This window comes from Musca vetustissima, unplaced genomic scaffold, assembly GCF_032173495.1.
Source record: "Musca vetustissima isolate MV318-11 ecotype Yass unplaced genomic scaffold, APGP_CSIRO_Mvet_v1 utg1615, whole genome shotgun sequence".
NCBI classification, from domain to species: Eukaryota; Metazoa; Arthropoda; class Insecta; order Diptera; family Muscidae; genus Musca; species Musca vetustissima.
In genome coordinates this window covers 211,885-219,089 of record NW_026880679.1, presented here as the reverse complement: position 1 = coordinate 219,089, position 7,205 = coordinate 211,885, and the positions used below count along the sequence as shown (strand labels likewise).

Genomic DNA, 7,205 nt, shown 5'->3' with positions numbered 1-7,205 from the left:
AGTAACTGGATGGCAAGACAGGACTGTACGCCGGGTGACCCAAAAACATAACGTTTTGGCCGGTCAAAAGGCGCTTATTTGAACCAATGTTTCAGATGCTCGCATTGTCATGGTGTGCCATGAATCGTCTTATCTTGTTCGGCAATTGAATTTCTCTGAAGACTCAATTTGTGTCGCATCAATTTAAATTAATCGTTCTACGTTATTCAAGTGCGATAGTCCCCATATGGTTCGAATCGTTTTCGTATTTTGCGATCGTATTTTGTGCACAATTTTTTTTGCACCAATCAATATGATCATTTGCTTGTCAAAATCTCCTGGATCCAACAATGTGTATGTTAGAGCAAATTCACCCTGTTCGTGATAATCCTCGTTGAATTTATGGCAAAAACATAAATTCCAATATTTTTAAAATCGTAAATGTAAACAACACAACACTTGATGGTACGTCAAACTCTACAGAGCATGTTTATGCTAAAAATACCGATCTTTCCAATAAAAATGCCAGTTGGCAGCACTAAATGTTATCTAAAACTCTTTGAAAGGCCTTTAAAATCGCAGTAAACAACACAACACATGATGGTACGTAAAACCGTACTGAGTTTGTTTAAGTTATAAATATATATATTTCGAGAAGACTATTTAAATGTATTTTACAGGCAGGAGGCCTTACGAAAGACAGCAGGGTTTCCACAATTTACGACGTGCCCAAGGTTGGCCTCCTCTCCACATACAAATTATTTGCATTGGAAATGAATGCAAAGAAAATGAAATAAAAAAGAAAACACATTACAAATAAAAAGTACTGCACTTGTTATCCTGATTATGGTCGGGATACTCTCTCTACATAACGAACATCATTGCTCCCTTTATGCCGGCGTTCGAATTTTCTCAACTAATGTTGGAAGAATGTTAACGAGAGATTCTTTCCTGCACTAGTTTTGTTTTCCTTTTACTCTTATTAGGCGGAAATCCTATACTGCCTTACAGTATACCACAAATAGAAAACTTTGGATTCGACTCAGCTTTTTTTAATTCTCCTATGAATTTTGAGGTTACAAATGGAAAATAGTTTTCCAGATGACGAAGGGAGGTTAAGTGGGCAAGTCATAACATTTAGTACTGCAAAGCATCATAAAAAACAAGCACAAAAATAAAATGAACCACTGCAGTCAAAACTCGGGGGAAAATAATATTCCTGAAATTCACACTCAAACAAACACACAAACAAATACCAAGAAACGGTAGAAAGGTGTTGTTAACACCTTCAACAATACGTAGAGAAATTTTAAATAGACTTTTTAGATGGGATTATTTGAAATTCTAATATTCCAAAAAGTAGAAAGAAACAAACACACATTCACACAGCCTTAAGACACAATCACATCGTATTTCGTACAAAAAGGAACAACAATTTGAGTGTCTAGCTCAACGAATGGAACAATTACGATATTCTTAGGTCGTGAGTAAGTAGTCAGAACTTATAATACAAACCAAAAATATTATAAATATTTAAAAAGTTAATCCTTTTAAAATCCACTCATTAAATATTGATATTTAGCTTTCTTCTGTAGCTATTTGTTCTTCCATATAATCATATATTATTGAAAATGTTTTGAAATAGACATGGAGCGATTGAAATTTCTTGGGGTATTTTCTCCCGTTTTAGTGGAAATTGTTTTTGAGTGGTGATTTGACAGACACACAAACTGAGAATGTAGAAATTTACCGTTATGTGGGTAGCGTGGCCGAGCGGTCTAAGGCGCTGGTTTAAGGCACCAGTCTCTTCGGAGGCGTGGGTTCGAATCCCACCGCTGCCAAGAAGTTTTTTTACATTTCTTAATTGTGGTATTATATATGTTTTCTATAAAGAGAATACTTAGCAAAATTTTGGTACTTTCTACTTGGAAGACTTTATTAAGACTTCCCACACATATATATTTGGGGTTTTCCAACAAAAGGTGCTGCCGCTACTTTCTATGGTATTGCCTTCTATGGCATTGCCAGGAAGATAACGTTAAAAAGGTCTTCTACAAAACGTATTAATTGCAAAAGATTTTCTGTATACAGAAAGCCCTAATATTCTTTAATAGAAAACCTTTTGAAGAGTCTTCTATGAACAGAAATCTTTATAGACTAAAGGTCTTCTGTCTATAAAGATTTCTGGTCTAAGGGTCTTCTATAGACATAAAACCTATCAAAGAATTTTGTATTGGGATAAAGCTTTTTAGAGGGTCATATATGGACAGTAGACCTTTCAAATGATCGACGAAAGGCACTTGAGAGTCCTTTTATATGTTAAAGATCATTAAAAAGTATTTTATAATCAGAAGTCGTCTTAAGTACCTACCATAGGCAGAAGGCCTTTCAAAGGGTCTTCTATAAAAAGACAAAACACTATTCGAATAACTTCTGCACTCAAAAGACTTTTCAAATGGTTTCCTATATACAGGAGGCTTTTCAAATGGTCATTAAACATGTCAAATATTTCCATCAAATATAAAGTTTTTCAAATGGGGTTTTTAGACATGGGGTTTTTAGAATACCTACTAAAGGGACTTCTATAGACTGAAGACCCTCCAAAAGGGTCTTGAATAAGTGACCATTCTAAGGTATTCAGCAAAAGATCTTTTAAAGACAGAAGAGCTTTCAAAGGCTCTAAGAAAGTGTCTATAGTCGGAAAATCTCGTTACCGTCCTCTATATAGGTAAGACCGTTCAAGAGATTTTGTATCGACAGTAGAGGTCTCAGAAAACCTTTAATGGATTAAGGATTATAAACAAAGTAATCAATATACTGATAATTTTTTTCAGAGAATCTTCTTCAGAATAATGAGCCTTTCAAAGGGTCTTCTAAAGTCCTCCATAGACACAATTCAATATTGTAATAGTATCATTTAGAATACAACGAAATTTTACATGGATCAAAATTTTTGGACCAAGAACAAGTGAAAAGGGTGATAAGCAGAGATGGTCCGTCAGAAATAGTGACGTAAATGACATACATTTCCGACGTATAATACATACGTCAGAAACGTCGGAAACCCACCAAAAACTATTAGGTTTTTGACAAAATAGCTATTTCCATGGAAATTAAGTATGAATTTGGAAATTAAGTATGCTTTACTCAAATCCATATCAAATTTCAAAATTCTCTTCTCCAAAAAGTTTAGAATTTTTTAACAGTTCTAGTGTAGTTCTAGTCAGATATATGTAAAAATAATATATATTCTTGAAAATAACAGTATATTGCAATAATATTGAAATAAATGACGTTAACTACATTTATTACATTTTATACAGGTATATGACGTTGTCGACGTTTACATCTTTTTGACAGTCGAAAACCTAAAAATTCGTCACACGGACCATCCCTGGCGATAAGTTCAGCTGGATACCCTCCACCATAGGTATACTAATAGTGACATTAAAATATAGGAAATATATCAATATGTAAACCATAATGTACACCAAACACAAATTTCAAAATCTTAAAACCCCAAAACGTGGACCGACATTGATATCGCAATTCACAGGCCAAAGTTATATGTAGGGCTATATCTTAAGGGTGATCAATATTGATTACATTGAGTAGGAACATTACCGAACATTTGTAGTTATCATTATATGAGGGACTATGCCTAATTACGGACCGATATAGCTCAATTTTGAACCTAACATTTTCGTTTTGTATCAAAATACCTTCCTTCATCCTTATTATTGATACGGTAGGTATTTTTATATATAGGGTCTAAGCCAAAATGCGGGCCGATATAGGTTATTCTCCAACCTGACCTTGTAGATTTATAAACTGACAATTTCGAGTACAGAATATCCCCCATCCTATGATGGAATGCGGCTATACGGAGACAACCCCAAAACGCGAAACAAATCAGTTGACTTTTTTAATATAAACCAGGAAGGAAAGAAAGTCGGACGGGGCCGACGATATGATAACCTTCAACACTTTGTAGATAAAACAGACATAGAAACGTTGGAGGACTATTGTGATAGAACCGAGCGAAATTAAATGTGTGATCTACATAAATATTTGAACCAATTAAAAAACTCCATACTGAAATCAAAGAAAAATTACATGTCATACCGGCAGACTTGGATTCTTTGGTGTACCATTTCACTCTAAACCAGGGTTAGCCAACAATACATATGCAAACTGCTATGATTGTGGTGGACACACGCATAGATCCGTTGGGAGAGTAATTTTCGCTCTCTCGGTACATATCGTATATGTTTAAGCATTGCAAAGCATACGACATGTTCGATATCGAGAATAATGTTGAGTTCGAACACAGAACTGTGATTGTATTAGTACTCTCCCAAAGCGCCCGTGGGCGCCTGTTTGGTGAACGTTGCTCTAAACTCAATTTAATATCCACTGGAAAATTCGTGTAAATCGAACAAACAATTTCAACAAACCTAGCACACATCATTCTTGACTCAATTGCATTCGCTATGCAAAATGTTATCTCAAAGGGACAAATATTGGAAGTTTGGAGCTCCATTTACATAAAATCAGAGAGCAATACATATACGGGAGCAATACATATTTCTAAACCGATTTTAACTATACTTCGCATACATCAGTCTAGACCAGGGATAGCCAACAATACATATGCAAACTGCTATGATTGTGTTGGACACACGCATAGATCGGTTGGGAGAGTAATTTTCGCTCTCTCGGCACAGATCGTATATGTTAATACATTGCAAAGCAGACGACATGTTCGATGTCGAGAGTAAAGTTGAGTTCGAACACAGAACTGTGATTGTATTGGTACTCTCCCAAAGCGCCCACGGGCGCCTGTTTGGTGAACGTTGGTCTAGACCTAATTCAGTACTCTCAGCAAATTTTGTCTCATTCGGCCAAATATTGTGAGTTTGGTGCATCATTCACATAAAATCGGAGGAAAATATATATGGTAGTTATATCTAAATCTCAACCGATTTCAAACAAAACTTCAAAGACATCAACCTGGACCTAATTCAGTACTCTATGCAACATTTCGTCTAAATCGGACAAATATTGGGAGTTTGGAGCATCATTCGCATAAAATCGGACGAAACTATATCGTAGCTATATCTAAGTCTGAACCGATTTCCACAAAACTTCATAATTATCAATATGGACCTAATTTAGTACGCTGTACAAAGTTTTGTTTCAATCGGGTTGTTTCAATTGGGTGGTTGGTGCACAATTTAGATAAAATCGGACAAAAATAAATATGGGAGCCATATCTAAGTCTGAACCGATTTTCTCCAATTTCAATAGGGTTCGTCCTTGGCTAAATAAGTGACCTGTGCCAAATTTCATCCAAGTCGGATCGTAAATGGTGAAGGGTATAAAAACTTGAATTAGTCCTCCTTTCATAAAAAAATTTCAAAAATGCAATTAAAAGAATTTCGGATAAGCGAAACTCCTGTAGGATAAGCGAAAGTTTTCAATCAATATCTGAAAAATCGTAAAATTTATAAATCATATTATAAAATGAATTGAGTATGAACCTCATTATTTTTTTTTTTTGTAGACATTTCCTTGGGTTGCACATAAAAATTTTAATAAATTTCGCCGACTTACAAAAATTATATATTTTCTTTTAAACGGTGCTCGTTTCATATATATTTGTATTTTTGAAAAAAAGTCTTTCTCGTATACAGATTTTCAATTAAACCGTTTTTTATGCGAAGTAAAGTGTTTGAAAATTCATCCGAAATATCCGAATTCGACTGTACTTATTCTTTTCTGGAGTAAGCAAATTTGAACCATTGGTGAAAGAAACTTTCCACTACAATTTAAATGGCATATTCAATAGAATAAAAATCGAATTTTCATATAAACTCGAATTGTTTACAATCAGCCTTAATGCTGACAGACAGGCATGTCAGCATTCTTTCACCTGGCTAGCCAATGCGAAAGGAGTTTCCGATTTAATCCAAACATTCTACATTGGAATATTTATTCCAAACTTAATCAAGTTTGAAGCTAGAGTATATCAAACCAATCCTTCTAGTACCTTTTCCACAAATGGTCGGCATTTTGATGAAAATGGTGTTCGAAGGTAGAGATTATGGGTCTCCAGAAAGGTTTAATATTTTGAAAATGTTTATATATTTTACACAGTAAGATTTCTGGGCATGGTAATAATTTTAACAAACCTTCTTTGAATCTGAAAATGGGATTTATTTATCCACTCCTTTTTATTTAAATTTCACTCAAATTATAAAAATATTTTTTAAATCTCAATTTACCATAATCCAGAAGGTTTAATGTAATTCACCTTCTGAAGAATAATATGTCGATTTTAGCTGACCTCCAACTTATTTTTAGCTTTCACATACTTTCCCTTAATATGGATTAAGGATTTTTGCCAACAACAAATTCAAAATTGCTTACTTTGTAAACTAAGAACTTGAACTGAATGTTTTTCAAAAATTATGACATTACTTTTGAAACTTTTTATGGGCGATATTGCGGTGGCCTTTAACTTTTGTTTACAAGCATATTTTTGGGGATGTTCTCTGTTCGGTTATAGTAGATGTTATTGTTATTGTTCTTCAAAAAATAATCCTATTTAAAACATATGTTCTATTTTTATACGCACAATACAAGCTATATAAAACACCAACAATGAAATGAATTGAAAACCAGAACAACAACAACAGCAAGAAACAATAAAACAAAATTTTTATTGCCTTTTCTTAGCCTAGGGTTTCGTGGGGTTAAGGTAATCAACGTCAACAGTATGCCGCAAATGGCCAAGATGTTTTGCGGAGGGTTGGTTTCGAATATCAATAACCCTTCATCATAAAGGAAATGAATTGAATAACACGCAAATATTTTTTCGGATTGGTTTTACACCTCATTTTTGACCCCCACAAACGCAGACAGATGACGCAAGACGCATTTCAACAATTTTTAACCCGCCACTTAACATTTCAAAGAAATCTCGGGGAATAAAAAAACGCCCAGGAAGCCAAAAATGTGTGGGGAAGTGGGAGTTCTCCTGCACCTTTATCATGATTTATTTTTTGAAGTTTCAGCAAAAATATAAAATTCATAATTTCCATATCTTCCAAACACCCACCCAATCACATGGCGCTGAATGTATTTTTTGTCGAACATAAAAATTGAAATTCTGCATTCGGAACATTAACATTTCTCGATTTGTATTCTTTTTTGCTATGCTC

General features: G+C 34.3%; 1 non-coding gene across 1 annotated transcript; it reads left to right on the top strand.

Annotated features, from left to right (window-relative positions):
- Positions 1 to 1,738: 1,738 nt before the first annotated feature.
- Trnal-aag (transfer RNA leucine (anticodon AAG)) lies at positions 1,739 to 1,820 on the top strand. The gene has a single exon. It is a non-coding gene; the product is annotated as a tRNA-Leu (tRNA).
- The last annotated feature ends 5,385 nt before the right edge of the window (positions 1,821 to 7,205 follow it).